We start from the raw sequence: 20,946 nt of genomic DNA on the forward strand, positions 1-20,946 counted from the left end.
ATGTGTGGGCATGAGTGTTCAGTTTCCTGCAAGCTGATGGCAAATGCGGCGTTTGCACTTCAAAATTAACTAATTTTATAGAACAGACATTATCTTTGTAGTCATATAAAATAGAAATAGAGAATGAGAGTGGGAGAGGGAGAGGGAGAGAGAGGGATGAAGACTGAGAGTGGGAGAAGTGGCACAGCCTAAGCTTGGGTATGCAATTTATATATTGAGAGGATATCGACCCCAGTCAAGGCAGCTGTGTTGGAGTCGCATAGAGCAGGTCAGGCATCGAATCTGGCACATCATCAGCAATGCAGATAAGATGCAGCATATCAAATGAGTTGCTGCCTCTGTCTCAAGGCAAGACTCTAGAAAACAGATCAAGTTAAACTTACATTTAGCCATACATTTTTAATGTGAATGCTCAGCTAAGCAAAGCGGCAGAGCGAGTTGCAAAGTTGTATTATTTTTTTTACGTATTAAAAATAACTGCAACTAAGGTTCAAGCAGATTAAAATGTAGCTGATAATGCAATCAACTTGATTATAAGATTCAAAACTCTTCCTTATTCTATTTACTTTTATATTTATTTAAAGTCTGTTTTTGAAATATTTATTTAATATCAGGACCTATTCAAGGTTGTGAACTACACAGGGAAACATGTTTCCCTACATTAGTAGATGTATTTGTATTTGAAATTGTATTGGTATATTATATTATTCCAACATGAGAGAAATTTATTTATCTTGCAACAGTTTTAAAATGATCTGAAGATGTATTTTGTTTTTTCCTTGAATATTAAAATATTTGATTTCTGCAAACTAAGTGTAAATTTAACGTATTATAAACAATATTTCAGCTATCGATATATATGTAGATATAAAGCAAACATTTAAGTTTATTTAATTCAAACCTTCAATAAATATATGAACTTTATGCTTATGAGTAAGAGATGCCTGTGAATGCGTTATCCAACACTAAACATAAGTGCACAAATATTTGTTTTGTAACGCACGCAAAGTCCTAGTGCCAATTGATGTGGCAACGGGAACACTTGCTGGCCGAGGGGCATAAACAAGCACAGTTGAACGCACATAGTGCACGACCCAAGGAGGCTCCACGCACTTTACCCTCTCCCTTCCCCCATTCCCTCACGACCCGTGCCAATCTCTGTGGAGCCCCGGATTAGTTGAGGCGAGATAAGCCCCAGTTTCTAGGGTGTTTATAGCCGCGTTGCGCTCGTGTCGCTGGCAGCTCAGCTCCTTGGACATATGAATTGATAATGCAGCAAATGCAGCAGCAGCAGCAGCAACAGCAGCAGGAACTGGAGCATAGACAATAACGGCGACAAATATTCATGCAAAATTGATGCCTGAACAAGAGCTTAGGCTGCCGTTTTATGCGCCCAGCATCTGTAAATCGTGTGCCTTGCCCTCAAGGGTCAGAGGACCAGACAACAGCCAGCTGTGTTGCCAGACTGGCAAAAAATCAAATTGATCAATTTGCAGGTAGATTTGGTATGAAGTAAAAAGTTTGTCCGAAATTGTTGACGTACTCAAAACTTAAAAGGGGCAAGGTAACTGGAAAGGCGAATGCTTTCCACTTGATGTAAAGCGAGCAAAATACGAAAAGCGAAAACTTTAGCCGACAGGAAGAGAAGGAAAGAGAATTTAGGGAGGGAGCTGGTATATGCGTGGTATTTGCCGTAACAGAGAGTTGGGTTAACAATTCACCACAGCGCGCGCTCTGAGAGCCAAAAAAAAAAATAAAACACAGAGAGCGAAAGTTGGAGAGAGCGAGAGAGAGAGAGAGAAACACAGGCATAGCGATGAAAACACACAACAATATTTCCCAGTATGCCATTGTATACATAAATATACTTGTATATATGTCTATTTTGATAAATGTAGCTGTATGGGTATGTGTATTTGCTCTACGTGTGTGTGTGTGTGTTTCTGTAAGCAAGTAGAGCAAAACGCAATCAAAAAGCTGAAAACGAGGTAAATAAATATAAATAAACCTCAGAGACAAAAAGTCTTAACAGGTACAAGGATGAATTATAAATAATAATAATAATAATAATGAAAAGGGCAGGCAGCACAAAGGTAAGAGAAAAGAAATAAGCCACAAGGGTCAAGTCGTGGCCCCTGGTCAGTTGGCCTGCGCTTTACGCTGCTCTTAATCAAGGCTGTTGCACACATTACACATACGCCGCGTTGCCGCTGCATAAGAAACAAGCCAGTGCGAGCCCGCATGATAAATGTGAAAGTTCATAGCCAGCTGATAGTCGAAACTGCTTACAGCTGAGCACAATGCAGCCACTCTCTTTCTCTTTATTTCTCTCTCACTGTCCATTTATCTGCCTCTATCGCAGTAGCTATCTATGGCTCGTTCTAGCTCACCTAATTGACACTTTCAATTAGCAATTGCGATTGCAGGAGAAGCTGTTAGGGCAAAGGGTACGGGCGCAACACAGTCCAAAGGTCAAAATATATAAGCATATACAAAAAGCTTTCGTTAGGCTTGTCGAATTCAGAAATAAGCCCATTTCAGCTTCACAGCCAACACCCCCGCACTTGGCTGGCATTTCCATCCATCAATTACAGCATTTCGTACGAGAGAGCATTTTGTGATTTTCCACTGCAACCGCAATGAAAGCTTATTTCAATAAACTGTTTTCGCATTATAAAAGTAGGTTTATAATATGTGACACATTACTTTAACTGTTCGCTTAATTAACTCCCATCTGTAAAAGTGAATGTCCACGCAAATATTGTTAGTAATTTAATGTGACAAAGTGCATTATAGCAACAGAGGCGAATCGAAGTGAAAACCAATGTTGGGTTAAACCATTAATTAAGAGGCTTGCATCTAATTATTTGTGACAGTTTGCTGGGTATTTGTAAGATAGGCATAGAAAAGAAGAGAAGAGAGGTTGGAATGCTAGTTCGAATTGAAAAGATATTCTTATACGCTTACACATGAAATAAAATATATGATACTTAACAATCCGGCCACATCGCTGCTTTTTCATCAACAATATATATGAATTTGTATATAAAATAAATATATAGAATCAAGACATTCCATACTTAATAAAATATAAAGCCAATTTAAGGAAAAGTATAAATGTATATATGTATATTTTAAAGCAACTACTAAATACGAAGTACTAAATACGAATCATAGCGTTAATGATTTACCAGATATGGACTAATCCAAACAATATCATTATAATATGTATATGCATGCACTCATAGATGACTCCATCAAACTGTTGAATTTAATTAAAATAACATAGTGCCTTTAATATGCATAAACTCATTAAATTTTCTGTCAGTTTTCCAAATAAGTTAGGTTAGAAATAAAAAATAAAAATATTTAAAAATCGCAATGCGTTCATAATTTGGCGTTTCCTATATCAAAATAAGTCCTCAGGTAAATACCTTACTGAATTTTATGTGAGGGATTCGAGTAGAAAAACATTATTTATGTCCTAATATCCAACCTCATACTCATTTTAAATTTGAAACTTGAAGCAATCAGGCATTTTACTTTCGGTGTCTGATCGGAGGGAAAAAGCCACGAGTAGCAATTCTGTCTAATTCTGTGACTTGAACTATTAATGTTAATTCAATCCATGGCATAAAGAAACAATGCCAAGTTCTTCGATTCAGCTTGGCTCAACTCAACTGAAATGCATTTTCATTCTCTGGTTTGCCTGCGAGTGCACTTAGAATTAATTTGCTGGTGCGTGTGGCACTTGAATGTGAAAGGGCAACCGTTGCCGTTTGCAGTTGGCTGACGAGTTGGTAACTGGGCTATCCTGCTAGTCATTTATCAGTCTCGAACAGTTGGCCAACAATCAATGAAAATGTAATTTTCTATTATATAAAACATGCATTTTTATTTGAATTTGTTGTAATTTTTAAGGACGTCATCTCCCGCGGCGATTGAAAAATTATGCAGATTTTTTTCAGTGCATCATTTGGGAACGTCACCGGGTGCAATGCACTCACTTTACGTGTACGAGTGTTTGAGTGTATGTGTGTGAGTGTGTGGCTAGTTTATTTCTTGGCGTATACAGCTATAAGAGAACGTGGCCAAGTCGCCTTTGCAGCCCAAAGCCAAAGCCAAACCAATAAAAGAGCCAATGACTTGGCCACTTTGTAGCCCTCATTGTTGTTGTTGCTGCTCTTGTTGTTGGTGTTATTGTTGCTGTTCTTACTGACGCTTGTCTGGCACAGAAAGTTCTGTTGAACTCTCAGCTAATGGCCCATTTCAGCTGCAATTCGGGTACTGTTGTTTGCGTGCATGTAATTATAATTCTTCATATTCAAGTCCCAAAAAGTAAAAATATTCTCTTTTTTTTCTAGCAACTTTTGTATTGGTCATGTATTTTCGGCTTGGTGCAACGACACTGCTGGTCACACTGCAGCCATTTATAAAACGGGCCAGACTCTCGTAGAAAACTAAGTCAAACAGCAAAATTGTGTGGGCAAGAGCGAGAGAGAGAGAGAGAGAGAGAGAGAGAGAGAGAGAGGCTGAATGGGAGACAGGACAAAAGCAATCGCCCCGTTCGCTTCCTGTGCAACTTTTACAATGGAACGCACAATTTCCATGCAATTAGAGGGAAACAAATGTGTTAAACAATGACAACGACAACGACAGCCACATTGAATACCAGGACAATACAAAATATATATATATGTATATAGGTATTTATTCGTGAACAAAACTTATCAATTACAATGAGCGGGGCATTAACTGCCACGGAGGGAATGGCGAAAGGGCGGCAATATGCCCTGAAAGCTGGCCAAACAAAATTGGAGAAACATATAGAGACAGAAACAGACAGAAGAGAGAGAGAGAGAGACAGAAAAGAGAGAGAGAGAGACAGAAAAGAGAGAGAGAGAGAAGTGATGCCAGGCACTTGGGAGCTGACATTGCAAATGTTGTGCAAATGTCAAAAAGCGATGACATAGGGACACAAAAAGCAATTTTATGCACCCATTGAACCCAACAACAACAGCAAGAGCAACAACAGCAACTAGAGACATGAGACATGAGACAAGTACAACTGCTGCCAGCTGACTCAATAATTTTAACAAGCTTCGCCTACACACGGCAAGCTGAGCAGCTAAGCCAGTGTCATTGGGCGCAGAGAAGGGGCACGGGGCGTATGGGTGATTTTCTATTACTCATACGACATACGACGCGTGTGCATTGTCAAACATTTATGACGTCCGTACGCCCGCTATCTGCGTCGCTCTATCAACGGGCCACGACGTCGCGTGTCGTCATCGTAGCCATTTGTCAGGGCAACCGAGTGGATGACCACTGACAACGCCCCTTCAAGCAGGCGATAGTAGCAGAAGGGCATACACAGTGGCTGTCAAATGTCAACAATCCAACAGAGAAGTTTAGCCGGGGACTAATTATATTGCGTGGAAGGTAAAACTTATTTTTGATACGTATGTCATCTAATCTTTTCAAACAAAAACATATATGAAAATAAAAAAATTAATTTTAAAAATTGAGATAAAGCTAAAAATAGTAATAAGAAATCAGCTAAAAATAGTAATAAAAATCAGCTAAAAATTATATCAGTAATTAAACTAAAAACATTAATATTTAAGTGATAGAGCTAAATACTAAAGAAGTTTAGCCTTTTTTTAGCAGCTTATTTAGCTAGCTTGATTACAATTGTCTCAAAAATATGATGCAAACTAAACAGTGCTTTTCTTAAAGGAGAACATGAGAATAGTCTAAAACTAGCAGATTTTAAACTTGGCTCGAATTGTATAGATCGTGAAGAATGGAGGAAGAGCAGAAAACATAATTAATAGAATTAATAAAATAAAGAGTGTTCAGCAGCTAAGGACTAACTTCGTTAATCAAAATCTATATATATAAAAGAAAGTTGTGTAAAAGTGAAGACTGCTTATAACTTGATTTGGGCTGAACCAATTTTCATGGTTTTTGATTTGTTGGATTTGTCTCCGCAACGAGTTTAGTATAGGGTCTTAAAAATACTGAAAAAATTTGCCGAATACTTGAAAAACGCGGTTTTTTCCCCAAATGTTCAAATTTTTTTTATACCCAGTAGGCTTGGTAACAGTGACAGTTTTGACAATAGTGTAGAAGTAAATAAACAAATGTAGTCAGTCAGTCTACGGTCTCCTGACCTCGAGCAGACCTGACTATTCAAAAAAAAAAAAAAAAAAAAAATTTTCAAATCAAAAGGAAAAATATTTCAAATCAAAAATCTGCAAAAAATCAAAAGATTAAAACCTGACTGTTCAAAAAATAAATAAAAAATTAAAAATTCGAAATTAAAAAAAAAAGGTAATTATTAAAAAGTGTATTTTTGGCTTTTTATATTTTCGGACTTTTAAACTTTATAAATATTTCAAATCAAAAATCTGCAAAAATTAAAAAAAAAATCAAAAGATTAAAACCTAACAATCAAAAATAAATAAAAAATTCAAAATTCAAAATTCGAAATTAAAAAAAAAAAAGTTAATTATTAAAAATTGTATTTTTGGACTTTTACAAAAGCTAAATATCTCGAAAGTTCAGGTATTTGTTTGTCTCAAACATAAATTTGTGTAAATTATTTATATTTATATTTCTCGATTGTTTTATATGGTTTTGTGCGAGGGCAGTATTACTATTAATAAAAATGCCGCGTCCTAGAAGATCTAATCTTTCCCGGCGGACCCATAATGCAATTAGGCAACGGAATAGCGCGAGTCAATTATCTGACGAAGAGCGAGAAATCGCCCGAGAAAGGCTCCGCGTTAGTACCCAGGGAAGAAGGGCCTTAATTCGTGCTTCTCAAAGAGAGGCAGCCCGTGAAATGGCAATAAGAAATGGTTCAAGGATTGATTTGAATCGAGCAGCGTTTCGATATGATTGCACCATTGATTACAGCTTGAATCGTTTAGTTTGCATTGGTCCAATGGACGTTGTTTGCTAGCATTGTGGCGCATTGAAGTTTGCTGGTGAAACGCCCGGTTTGTGCTGCCTTAGTGGTAAAGTGACATTGCCATTAGCGGTCACCATAGCCATTGCGTTCCCTGCTTTATGGCGAAACACTAGAATCACGACATTTTCTAGCGAACACTCAAAAATACAATGCCTGTTTCCAAATGACATAATTTGGGGCGGAAAATATTGGAGACGGATATTTAAGGTAATTTACGTTAAAAATTTTATTTTCTATGACTGCCAAAAAAAAATTTTGAATAATGTAGTTTGTTAGATTTCTGTAAATAGTGTTTGTAAATCTATATATATAAAAGAAAGTTGTGTAAAAGTGAAGACTGCTTATAACTTGATTTGGGCTGAACCAATTTGCATGGTTTTTGATTTGTTGGATTTGTCTCCGCAACGAGTTTAGTATAGGGTCTTAAAAATACTGAAAAAATTTGCCGAATACTTGAAAAACGCGGTTTTTTCCCCAAATGTTCAAATTTTTTTTATACCCAGTAGGCTTGGTAACAGTGACAGTTTTGACAATAGTGTAGAAGTAAATAAATAAATGTAGTCAGTCAGTCTACGGTCTCCTGACCTCGAGCAGACCTGACTATTCAAAAAAAAAAAAAAAAAAAAAAAATTTCAAATCAAAAGGAAAAATATTTCAAATCAAAAATCTGCAAAAAATCAAAAGATTAAAACCTGACTGTTCAAAAAATAAATAAAAAATTAAAAATTCGAAATTAAAAAAAAAAAAAGGTAATTATTAAAAAGTGTATTTTTGGCTTTTTATATTTTCGGACTTTTAAACTTTATAAATATTTCAAATCAAAAATCTGCAAAAATTAAAAAAAAAAAATCAAAAGATTAAAACCTAACAATCAAAAATAAATAAAAAATTCAAAATTCAAAATTCGAAATTAAAAAAAAAAAAGTTAATTATTAAAAATTGTATTTTTGGACTTTTACAAAAGCTAAATATCTCGAAAGTTCAGGTATTTGTTTGTCTTAAACATAAATTTGTGTAAATTATTTATATTTATATTTCTCGATTGTTTTATATGGTTTTGTGCGAGGGCAGTATTACTATTAATAAAAATGCCGCATCCTAGAAGATCTAATCTTTCCCGGCGGACCCATAATGCAATTAGGCAACGGAATAGCGCGAGTCAATTATCTGACGAAGAGCGAGAAATCGCCCGAGAAAGGCTCCGCGTTAGTACCCAGGGAAGAAGGGCCTTAATTCGTGCTTCTCAAAGAGAGGCAGCCCGTGAAATGGCAATAAGAAATGGTTCAAGGATTGATTTGAATCGAGCAGCGTTTCGATATGATTGCACCATTGATTACAGCTTGAATCGTTTAGTTTGCATTGGTCCAATGGACGTTGTTTGCTAGCATTGTGGCGCATTGAAGTTTGCTGGTGAAACGCCCGGTTTGTGCTGCCTTAGTGGTAAAGTGACATTGCCATTAGCGGTCACCATAGCCATTGCGTTCCCTGCTTTATGGCGAAACACTAGAATCACGACATTTTCTAGCGAACACTCAAAAATACAATGCCTGTTTCCAAATGACATAATTTGGGGCGGAAAATATTGGAGACGGATATTTAAGGTAATTTACGTTAAAAATTTTATTTTCTATGACTGCCAAAAAAAAAATTTTGAATAATGTAGTTTGTTAGATTTCTGTAAATAGTGTTTGTAAATATAACTATAACTATGGCTTTGAATTTAAAGATTCAAGGCCAGATTTGCCATCGCATTGGATCATTGCAACCTATTGAAGATGCACAGCAAAAATTCTTGCAAATATACTTCATGGGCAATATGGAAGAACAACTTGACCGGCGTCAAGAAATGAACACAGCTATGAAAAGAGCAATTCTCCATGATTTGCATGCTTAGAAATTTAAACCAACCAAAACTGTGCAATGGAACGCGTTTGGTGATAAGAAAACTGATGAGCAATGTGATTCACGCGTTGATACTCAAAGGAAAATTTAAAGATGAGGAAGTTCTTATTCCTAGGATTCCGATGAGCTCAACAGATATGCCCTTTGAATTTAAACGAATTCAATTCCCGCTTCGTCTTGCCTTCGCCATGACGATCAACAAGTCACAGGGCCAATCTTTGACTATTTGTGGCCTCAATCTAGAAAATGCGTGTTTTTCTCATGGTCAATTGTACGTGGCATGCTCACGTGTTGGCAAACGATCCGCATTATTTGTTCTTGCACCCGACCAAAAAACGAAGAATGTCGTTTACAACAAGGTGCTTGAATGAAAATCCGATTAATAAATTTATCAGTGTATCCCAGCCTGAACAACATAGCTTTCAACAATTTTTTACCTAGAAATAATATAGAGGGCAATGCAACGTTTGCCGGGCCAGCTAGTAATTTATAAACATCTCAAAGGTGGCCGATTCTGGCCTATTCTACATATCTAGATTTATTTACAAAATGTTTTTGTTTGAGGTTTCTGTAGCAAGCCTTGACAAGATATTCTCTATCAAAGGGTATCTGCAATTCGTGTTGGCAGTCTTTGTCTTTGGCTTTGTTTGCTGCTGTCATTTGTGATTGTTGTTTCAGACTCGTGACGTTTGCCAATTTGAGCGGACTGCCGAGTAAACTGAAAGTAAAATCGATTCAATGACTGCCTGTTGCTACTGTTGACTTTATTTGTGCTGTTGTTGCTGTTGTTTCTGTTGTTGTTGTTGCTGCTGCTGCTGTAGTTGCTTGTGCTCGTCCCTGTTGCTTAACAAGTTTAACTTTTAATTAAATTTGCCGCCCATCTATGCAGGACCCCAGCTCCCAGCCCCAAGCTGCTATCCATCCATATCATTGGCCAGTAAATAGCAACAAAGGCAACAACGAGATTTTCCTTCTCAATTGTGTTTGCTGCTTTAGTAGCAATCTCTTGGCTATTGTTTGCATTGCTGTTGTGGTTGTTGTTGTTCTCCATGATACCATTGGAATGGGAATTCATGGTATCATGGTTTTGCTAAAAGTCATGTAGCAGGAGTGCCCCAACCCACAGAATTTGTATTATGATTATCTAACATATGTACATATGTGTGACTATATACATATGTAGCACTGTATGTTTATGTATTCCTAGTCGAACACTCCTTGAACTGCTATTCTTTTTGCATCATTGTCAGAATATTAACTATTAATAAATAAATAAGAAGTATAATTAAACAATTTTTGTACTCTAAATATAATTAAAATTAAGAAAATAGGAAACAAACCAAATTAGAGTACATTCTCAGTAACAGTTAATTCTGTTGTTGTTTTAATATACGCCTGATTTGATTTGTATATATATTTCAAAAATTTTTTAATATTTGTTAATGCCAATCAAGTTGTGCTTTAATCACTTAGAAAAATAATTTGAAATGTAAAAAAAAAGAACACAAGTTTAAATGAATAAATTGTGTATCAATTTGATTGATTCAATTTTATGAAATACAAATACCAGTTATACAATTATATTAAAGGCGAAAGTGAATGGGTTTGCTTACATGTATTCGTCATTAGTATTATTATTATTTAGTTGTAGTTGTTGTTGGTTGTAAACGGCGTTGTTTGTTCATTCGTTGTTTCAATTTGAATTTTGTTTGTTTTTTATTTAAATTTTTTTATTTTGTTAGTTTGCAATAGAAAATTAAATAGGTTTCATAGTAGTTGTTTCATTAGAAGATGTAGAGGCTTTCATTATTTAGCACAATTTGCATTTGGCTTAATAGAAAAGCGAAGCGTATATACAGTAAAATGATTTAAGTTATTCACAAAAGATGCTCTGGTTTAGCTATTTGTTGTATTTTTAATGCACTTGAATTGTAAATGTTTGTACTGCAAGGGTAGATATAAATATTGATTATTATGATTTTATTTTCATTTGGTTCTCGATGTACACATGTGTTGATAATTAAGCTAAGCATTTGTCTAATTTCACGCGAATCGAACCTCTCGAGCTTCGGTGGCCATCTGCTTGGCCAAAAGCGGAGAGCTATAATTATGTTGCACTGACTGCAAGCAGCACACACACACACACACACAACAAAAATACTGGGATATTTTGCGTAAATACTGGGTTGCCAAGAGGACAATGGAAGCAGAGGCAGCTGACAGCTGGTAGCGAGCAGAGGCAGAGGCAGAGGCAGAGGCAGAGGCAGAGGCAGAGGCAGAGGCAGAGGTAATAGGCCACACGCACATTCAACTTGATGCACTCTCTGCCCACTGTCCAGCTGCAACTTGTTGTAGTCCTTTTTTACACACAAGCCAAAGCAATTTGTCAGCAGACGACACTTAAGTGTGTGCGTATGTTAGTGCTTATGCATGTGTGTGTATAGCAGAGGGCTGCCAACATTTTGTGCTCTGCGCCTTGGCAGTTAACAGTTAACATTTGCGATGCGCATTGTTGTTGGCTCTGCGCTCATGGGATATTTGTTGTTGCTCTTGTGCTGCTGCTACTTTTGCTGTTGTTGTTGTTGCTATGTGTGTGGTGAACTTATCACAGCGAGCGAGCGAGCGAGTCAGTGGCCAAACTGAGTGACTGCTGCCTCAACTCAACAAAACACGCACACGCACACGCACACGCACACGCACACTAGCGCACACACACGCTTAATTGCTTTACAGTTTGATTTCCTTTTTTTGCACACTGCACTGCTTTGACTTTTATTTATTTTCAATTTATTGAATTTGACAAATACCGTTAATTAAAAAACAGTTAGTAAAGTTACTAAGTGTCGGTCTGTGTCTGCGTGTGGGTGTGTGTGTGTCCTGGGGCGCAGGCGAGGCGAAAAACAAGACACGACGAGATCACGGCCACAAAAACGACAACGACAACGTGGAAAGCTTATTGGGTTGGGATTTTTTTTTTTGCTTTTTTCTTCCTCTGTTTTTCGGTGCTGGTAGGGAGCGGGAGGAGCGAAACGGGGCGCGAGGAGAAGCGCTGATTCGGGTTGCGTGTTGTGTGTACAGAAAAAAGCACGAAACAAAGCAAAAATATATATAAACATATATATGTATATACATATACATGTATCAAAGGCACGAGAGCTGAAAATTAATTTTACTTTACTTTAAACACACACAATTCACGTAGTTGTTGAGCAAATTTATAACTTATTTTATATATATAAATTATGCATATATATAAATATAAATATTTATATATATGTGTGGACTTGCAGATATGACAGCGTGCATGCCATATGCGCAATTCTTTTTCGCCAATATTTCATTAATAAATTACTTTTTTCCGTTTTTATCTTTGGTATTTTTTTTTTATCAATTATTTGATGTTACTGTTATTATTATTGTTGTTTTAGTTGCTGTGGTTGTTGTGTTTGTTGTTGTACAATGAGCGCGACTGCGGCTGCTGCTGGTGCTGCTGGCTGAAGCTGCTGCCTGCTGCCTGCTCCTGCTGTTGCTGCGACTACAACAACGACGACGACGGCAACGACATCACGACACGACAACGACTGAAACTGAAACTGAAGCCAACAGCAGCGTCTGAGCTTTCAAGTGTCGAGTCGACAGGCGGCGCCACAGTGCCACCCACTAGTCGCCGCGAAGGAGAGACAGAGAAAGGTAGAGGGAGAGAGAACGAGAACGAGAGAGCGAAAGGGAATAGCAGTTGCTGCTATTGTCGTCAGCGCTTGCCTCTTGCTCCTCACTCGACCGACCGACCGACCTACCTGCCTCCCTCGCTCCGACTCGCTTACTCGCTCTCTATCATTCTATCTCTTCGCTGCGCTCTCGTCGTGGTGAATAAGCCAAGGGAGTTATTAGCCGTGCTGAAATGTGTGGACAAAGCGCAAGGGCAGGATAGGGTACAGTTAGTGTGCTGCTTCTGTTATGAGTGCCTTTTCATATTTCATGTGCAATTTTAACACCTACTACAGACTAAAGACGATAATAAATGTAGGCACGTGTGTGCGTCAGTTTGAGATGCGTTCTCCCCTCTCTCGCCCTCTCTTTATCATTATCTTTATCTCTCTCTCTCTCCCTGTCTTTATCTCTGATAACTTTAAAATCCGCCGTTGGTCTTGCCTCCAAATATAAACACCAAACATGATGTTGCATATTCATCAAGTTCGGTTGTATGTCGTCCCATGTTGTTGTTATTGTTACCATTCTGTTCTGTTATTATTGTTGTTTCCACATTACCGCAATCTCTGTTTGATTGCAATCCTGGCTTGAATAGGTCACAAAAACACAACCACAAGAAAAACAAAAAATCAAGTAAAAATATTCCACTCGCTTAAGACAGCTTAATACTCTATTCACAGGTTGAAAATGATTCTTAACTTCTTAACATAACCTCCTTGTATAAACTATACAATTATCTTAGCAATATTTTATAGGTTCAAATTAAGAAAGAGCAAATTTTCCGATATAAATAAATCGCCCTCATACTTTAAACGCGCAGTAACTATCAACTTTTTTTTGAGACGAGCCCGAAAATGTAAATGCTGGATAATTTTGGAAGATACAGATTGGGCTCCAATTCCCTATCAGATACATATTTATTATATATATACATGCGCCGACTTGGATCGCATGCCCGCTAAGCAACTAAAAATATTTATTGACGCCAACATCAAATATTTTAGTAACAGAACTGGAATACGTGAAATTTCAGACAAATGAATATTTTAGATTGTTTGCTTTATAATATTATTTGTCGATGAACAGTTGCTTCAAACAAATAATCTTTTGTTTATACTTCGCAAACGAGAATCTTTAGTGGCCTTATATGTAATGCGTATATTTATACAAATGTTTTCAAAATATAAAAACAAATATAGTTTTTTGGCTATAAAAGCTGATGCTCAGGCATCTCCAATCAGTTCGTTGAGATGAGAGTCCACACCCTGATCTTTGGCTTTGCCATCTTAACCATTTGCTTAATAAGAGGCAGCGATGGCTACTGTGCAGTTCCTGGCGCTTGCACCGTTGGGGAATGTGCGCTTCCTGAAAATGCCGATGACCCCAGTTGTATACGTCCAACTACGGTCGGATACGAATACGACACCACTGAATCACCGAGATGGCGTAACAAATTTCCGAGATGGTTTGGAGGCAAATTTCCGATTATCATCAACTTTGGTTACATTGGAAAAAAATTTAAATAAAAAGTGAAAGTAAACTGGAAAAGTACCTAAATACTGACTTGATAGTTTTTTTTAAATTTGTGTTTGTCCGGCATATTGTCCAATCGTTGCTCTCTCCCTGCTTGAGCGCTCTTCACATCGTATATTCCTGGAATTTCAAAACATGGATATATGCAATCAATGCAATGAGAGCGTACTAGAAAATTCAAGTACTAGATTTATATACATGCTCAGATGCAGTGCGCAATGTTTAACATACGGTATTATCAATAATACTAGAGATAACATATACTAATGCATTTAATCTTACAGAGAATTTTATTCTTTTCACGATGAAAAAAAGTTTTGCTCTATTTCCAAAAACAACAATATGAGTGATTTATTCAAACGGTTGACTAAAGAGATGAGAAAAAAATGGAAAGCAAAACAAAAGCAACCAATGTAACAGAATCACTCTTAAGTTATAGTCTGCGAATAATATAGCAATACAAAATGCAAAAATTTTCAAATCGGTGCAGATCAGTGAAAGTTTAGCTACAATGGTAAGTGGTAAGCCTATTTGCAACGAAATCAGAGTATTGATTAGAGATTATTTTAAATCTGGGAAGACATGGAGATCAGCAAGCAATTAAACGTTTAGATCGCCTGTGCATGGGGTGATCAAAATTAAAAAAAATAATAATAAATAAATAAATAAACATTATGGCGAATAGAGGTCGATCGTCACCAATCTTTAAGCAAAACTGTCAAGCGAGAATTGACGCGACTGCATTTTAAAAATATTGCTTATGCTTTTTATAAGGCACGTTTTGTTTTTACCTATGGATCGTACGACGCTTCGTCAAAAAAGAAACGCTTGGGGTTGGGAAAGGATGTCTTGGGCTCAAAGGCAATGAGATACCATCACATTTAGCGATTAAGCTTTAAGCTCAATTTGATGTTAGTTTTGGCGATTCAAGAAAACGTGTCATCCATAAAAGTGCTGAAGCAAACAATAAATAAAATAAAGTTTCCTGCGAGCACTGTGGGATGGGGATGTATGTCTGCCAAAGGATTAGGAAAACTGTATTTCATTGAAGAGACGGTGAATAAAAATACATTAATATTTTAAAAGACAGTTTTCAGCCATCAATACCAGAACTGGAACTTTTCAGCATCGCGCACAGCCAAACGAACCAAAAATGGCTGGAATTAAATGGAGGTTTTAGATTGACCATCAAATAGCCCAGACTAAGCCTAATTGAAAATATTTGGTGGTATTAGCCACCATCAATAAAAGGCAAGCTTCGAAATGAGCCGCAAAGAAACGTTTCTGACTTGAAAATCAAGTTGCAAGAGATGTGGCACTCAATTTCTCAAGAACATTGCAAAAACTTCTTCAAATCAATGCCAAACGAGCTAAAGGCGTAATGCAGGATAAGGGCGAGGTTACACGATTCCAATATTAATAAAATCGCAGTAAATCACATTACGCAACGTTCGAATTAATAGTGGTCAATTTTTTCTTATCTCTTAAGTCAACCGTTTGAATAAATTACTCATATTGTTGTTGTTTTTGGAAATAGAGCAAAACTTTTGTTTATCGTGAAGGGAATAAATTCTCTTTAAGATGAAATGCATTGGTATATGTTATCTCTAGTAGTATTGATAATACAGTATGTTAAACATTGCGCACTGCAAATAAAAAACATGCTGTTCGAATTAATAGTTGTTTGGGCTCGTATAACAAACTTAGATTCAAATGCAAGTATAGATCTTCGGTGAGTGGCTGTACTTTGCACATACACATTTAAATCATTAGCCGATTCTCGTTTTCCACTCTGCTTTAATATCCTGAAATTATTACAATCAAGTATTCGTAGATCGTCGATCTTTATAGAATCGCAACATTAGCTCACGTGCTTAGATATTTATGAGGTATGCTTAGAATAGACTTGGAACTCGGCTCACACAGGTAGAAAAACGATTAGTAAATGAAGAGTAAAGCATATTACGTCCCTTTAAATACTCCTGCTTGGCATCATAAACCAAAATATACTTAAAGTTGTTTATTTATATTATATTATATTCATATTTTTCGGCAAAACAGTTGCTCAGATAGCAAATAAAGTTTGCTGCCTTTACCGAAAGCTTTTTTAAAATTAAAACTGGAAACTTCTGTGTTTGTCTAACATTTAACGATCATTCGATTGATCAACTGCGCTTGAACAATCAACTGTAAATAAGCAGAAGATTGCCAATCGCTATAAAAGGAAGATTTCACGTCGCTTAACTCAATTCGATGAGATGAGAGCTCAAACACTGATATTCGGCTTTGCCATTTTGGCCAATTGCTTAATAGGAGGTAGTGATGGAGCCTGTGCAGCTCCTTGCGCTTGTACCCTTGCGGAATGTGGGCTTCCAGTAAATGCTGCAGAGCCTAGTTGCATCGCAGCAACAACATCACCGAGATGGCGTCGAAAATTGTTAAGGGGAAATGCACGGACCTTATTCTATATGGTAAAAAACTAAAGACAGCTGGAATAATCGATTTAAAAATAAGTTATGTATAAAAATTACTTGTGTTTAAAAATAAGTTATCTTCTAGAGAACGAAACAGGACTACATTATGTACAGGGCTAATTGAAACTAATGAAAAAAAAATAAATAAATTAAGAAAAAATAAATTAATTTAAAAAATACAATGCAGAGAACTGAAATGTGTTTGAATTGTTGATCTTTTTCAATTATTTTTCCCAATTTGCTATCCCTGTTTCGAGCTTATATATTTAATATAGCAAGCCAAAGTAAGTTTTATTTATATATTAACACTAATGTCTAAAAATTCCATAAATAATGGTTTGTTTATCATCAATATCAATCAATTTTATGATCGTTTACGAATCATGAACTGTAAATTTCCACTTGATTAAAAGATTTGGCAATACAGATAAGTATTCTTACAGTCACCCAAGAAATTGTTACATCAAAAGGATTATTTAAAGCTAATATAGTAAGATGACCCTGGATGGTTGGGGCTGAACAGGTGATATACTGAAACCGAAGTGATCTGATTTTAAGACTCTTGTCCCAAATATATACGATATATTATTTAACAATTAATTCATTGAATGGCAAAAAACTAAATCCTTATGTCAAAAATAATCTAGATCAAATTATATAGAAAATCTGAGCGATATTAGTTTCTACCGATCCTCTCAATTTTATAAAGAAATGTGCTTAACTCGCAGAAATTGTTTTTCATTAAGATTGTGATTGTGAGGGCAGGGCTAAAATTTGTTATGGAATGAACTTTAATCAATCGTGAAAAGATAGATAGCTCGGACATCATGATGCAGTTCAAGCAGTGGAACAGCATTCCAAAAGAAGCTGTCTTTAACTTCGTCGAGGGCATGTCAACAAGAATTAAAAAGTTATCTTTAATCGTTAATAAGGGCTAACAGCTAAATTCGGCAATTTTAATGAAATGTTCAACTATTGTATTTATAGGGATTAAATATCACTAAATATGTACAGCATAACAAATACTCGACAACAGAATATATTCTACATTATGTCCGACATTATAATTGATATATGGAACATACTACAATTTTGTACAAAGAGTACTTAGTCACTTACTTGGAATTATAAGAATACATTTTATGTGTATATATTTATAGTATATATATGTTGTACAGATATTTGTATCAAAACAGATATCAAACAAAGTTCACTTGATTATTATATTTGGAGATAAACCACTTTTGTTTATTTAATATCGAATGAGTATTTGTTTAACCAACTGCATTTGAATTAAAGCCAATGACGCATTTGAAAATCGCTATAAAAGGAAGACTCAGGCCACTAAATTCAATTCGAAGAGATGAGAGCTCAAACACTGATATTCGGCTTTGCTATTCTGGCCATTTGCTTAATAGGAGGTAGTGATGGAGCTTGTGCAACTCCTGGCGCTTGTACCGCAGAAGAGTGCACAGATGCGGCTAATGCTGCAGATCCTAGTTGCGGCCCAGCAACACCACCAGCAGCAGCGAGATGGCGTCGAAAAATGTTTTGGGGAAAAGCACCGATCGTAATCAACTTTGGTAACATGCGAAAGAATTTTAAGTAAACTGCAATAAACGAGTCAATGATTTAATCGGAATAATATTTTGTGCTGTTCGCTTGCTCTCTATTACACCCCTGCGGAGATAAATATAGAGTTTGAATAAGGGAGTGCGGGAGTGAATAAGCTGATGTGGCTAATGAAAGGGAACGGCCAGGCAGATGTTCTCTTAAGCTCTGTATAATCAATTCGTATGGTATCTGTCGCATAATCGATGCTCTGCTTAATCTAGCCGTTAACTATGATTCAGTGTAGTGGCAGGAGTAAATCCCATTCCTGCAAGTAAATCCCAATCGTGGCCATTAACTCAGGTATATGACACCATTTCTTATTATTAAAGATACTTGCAAAATACGTACGTTCTTAATTGTTAAAATTAGTTAATTGAAATTAATAATCGCAAGGCGATCTTAACAGAAGGTGACGCACAGCTACCATCATAATATTATTTATATATTACATTTATCTTGTAAGTATTTGAAAATATTGTAAATATTAGTGACAGCTAACGCAACTTAGCCGCCGCGCAAATGGGCAAAATAATTAGACAATAAATAAACAATACAAAATTTCTGCTTAAACATGAAACACACACTCACAGACAGACAGGCATGCACGCACGCATAAACATGCATGGGCTGCAGTGTGGGCTTACTATGGTAACTTGATTGCTTAATAACTTTTATTGTGGATAGACTTTCTTTATGAATCCCTCAGATTGTGATTGCCAAAGCATTGACATACGCCCTTTACAAATATAGGGGTAGGGGGTGAACTATTTCAAAAACCGAAATTCTATAAAATACATATGAGTCGACATATAAAATTAGGAGAGTTAAGACCTACAGGTGTAGGAGATAGACACACAGACGGGTTTCATACACTTAACAATACAATGGGTATTGAGAATTGGAACAATTGGTTCAGGGTATACAAAAGTAAAAAATGCTGCATACTTTCAGGCTTAATCAAAATGGGAGAACTGCGCTCGTCTAGTGCATATCCAAATAATTGCTGTTTATGGCCCGCCATCGTCCTGCGGCATTGGTAGTGAAGGAGAGAAGGCCCTCGTCTTCCGCACCTTAATGCAACGCTTAGCACCCATTGCTTTGGCCGGCTCAACTACAACGTCTTCGACAGCAGCTCGGCTACCAACGGATCCTGCGGGTGGTGTGCTGTGCGGCTGTGTGCCCCGTACGCAGCTCATTTGCCAGCGGGCCTTCCATATTCATCTCAAACATAAACAGACAGCGGACGCATGGCTCTGTGTGTGTAAGTGCGAGTGAGAGTGTGCTTGTATTGCGTGCTCACACACGCAACTGACGTCATTGAGCTTTTTATTGATTTTCATTTTAACGAAAAATGTTTGCGCTAGGCCAAGCAGGACGCCAGGACAGCTCTGCACCCAACGGGCATCTGCCTTAGCTCCTGGGGTGGGGGTCGGAAGGTAACTGAGCGGATGCTGAGGGTTGGAGATTTTTAGTCTTATTGAACTATAAGAATATTCAAAGAATAAACTATAAACAAAAACAAAACTGCCGGCATTTCTTATTATAGTGTAGATATTCGGAACTTTCTAAATTAAAATATTTTACGATCACAATAATATTACTTATTAAATAATTAAATCAACGATCTTCTATTATTATATTTTTTACAATTTTTATTTACAATTGCTCACGTTTTTTTTCATATAAGGAGAAAAAAAGGTATAATATGCTGTATGTTTTAAGCCTAACAAGGTTAAATGATAATCGCATTGAAGAGATTTTTATTTAATATTAGTTACTTATATATAGATAATGCATAAATATTTTTGTATTTTATTTTTTATTTGTTAAAGCCATACGAGGTTTTTCAATAACCGGTTTGTGAGCTCATTACAACAAAAAAAAAAAAAAAAAAATGTTAAAAATATCCATATTTGGTTTACACGCTTGGAATAAAACCCGAAGCTATAAAATATGTTTTATAATAAAACATATATATACATTGAACAAACGACAAAGAGGCAAAACTAAAAAATATATTGAACATATAACTAAAAAGAAAATATTTATAAAAATTTTATTAAACAAATTAAAATAACATAATAGCACCGAAACAACCGACAAAAGTAACAAGTAATTGTAATACCAAAGAATAGAACAAATATAAAATATATAAAATTTTAAAAATATTAAAAAAAAAAATTATTAAAAAAAAATTATTAAAAAAAAATTATTAAAAAAAATTATTAAAAAAAATTATTTAAAAAAAATTATTAAAAAAATTATTAAAAAAAAATTATTAAAAAAAAATTATTTAAAAAAAAAATTTAAAAATTGTTTTAAAAAAATTTTTTTTAACTTAAAAAAAATTTTAAATATTAAAAAAAAAAATAAAAGATAAATAAAAAAATATATATATATATGTACATATATGCATGAAGAATCCAAAGACAAAAAAAAACCGAAACAAAAACACACACACACACAAAAACAAAACAAAAACAAAAAAAAAACAAAAAAAAACAAAAAAAAAACAAAAAAAAACAAAAAAAAAAAAAAAAAAAAAAAAAAAAAAAAAAAAAAAAAAAACAAAAAAAAAACAAAAAACAAAAAAAAAAAACAAATACAAAAAAAAAAAAAACAAAAAAAATACAAAAAAAAAAACAAAAAAAAAACAAAAAAAAAATAACTCTTCACTGCACTGCCTTGCACTGTGTGGCTGACCTCACCGGGTCTGGACGACTGAAGAAATGC

The 20,946-nt window shown here is 35.7% G+C and overlaps 1 protein-coding gene and 2 long non-coding RNA genes across 33 annotated transcripts in view; 1 reads left to right on the plus strand and 2 right to left on the minus strand.

Moving 5' to 3' along the window:
* The window catches only part of Rim (Rab3 interacting molecule), a 66,476-nt gene extending 53,997 nt beyond the window's left edge, over window positions 1-12,479 (minus strand). For 12 of the 29 annotated variants that reach the window (XM_089466728.1, XM_089466727.1, XM_089466797.1 and 9 more), the window contains exons 1-2: window positions 12,234-12,479; window positions 10,495-10,825 (exon numbers count right to left, since the gene is read on the minus strand). The gene's annotated coding sequence lies outside the window, so the exon portion shown is untranslated. The other 17 variants (XM_089466776.1, XM_089466815.1, XM_089466785.1 and 14 more) reach the window with 6 other exon arrangements.
* On the plus strand, window positions 5,567-9,299 carry LOC149270915 (uncharacterized). Of its 3 annotated transcripts, none has more exons than XR_016269709.1 (3): window positions 5,684-6,336; window positions 6,511-6,570; window positions 6,657-9,299. It is a non-coding gene; the product is annotated as an uncharacterized LOC149270915 (long non-coding RNA). The 3 variants fall into 3 exon arrangements; XR_016269708.1 differs by lacking the exon at window positions 6,511-6,570 and having other exon boundaries at window positions 5,732-6,336; window positions 6,657-7,964; window positions 8,051-9,299; XR_016269707.1 differs by lacking the exon at window positions 6,511-6,570 and having other exon boundaries at window positions 5,567-6,336.
* A 660-nt stretch (window positions 12,480-13,139) lies between the features above and the next one.
* LOC149270916 (uncharacterized) lies at window positions 13,140-16,076 on the minus strand. Its single transcript, XR_016271691.1, has 3 exons — window positions 15,883-16,076; window positions 14,157-14,245; window positions 13,140-14,087 (listed from the first exon to the last, which is right to left on the minus strand). It is a non-coding gene; the product is annotated as an uncharacterized LOC149270916 (long non-coding RNA).
* Between the last annotated feature and the right edge of the window lie 4,870 nt (window positions 16,077-20,946).

The sequence above is a fragment of the Drosophila arizonae genome, chromosome 2 (genome assembly GCF_054131065.1).
Source record: "Drosophila arizonae isolate 15081-1271.41 chromosome 2, UAZ_ARI_1.0, whole genome shotgun sequence".
Lineage (NCBI taxonomy): Eukaryota > Metazoa > Arthropoda > Insecta > Diptera > Drosophilidae > Drosophila > Drosophila arizonae.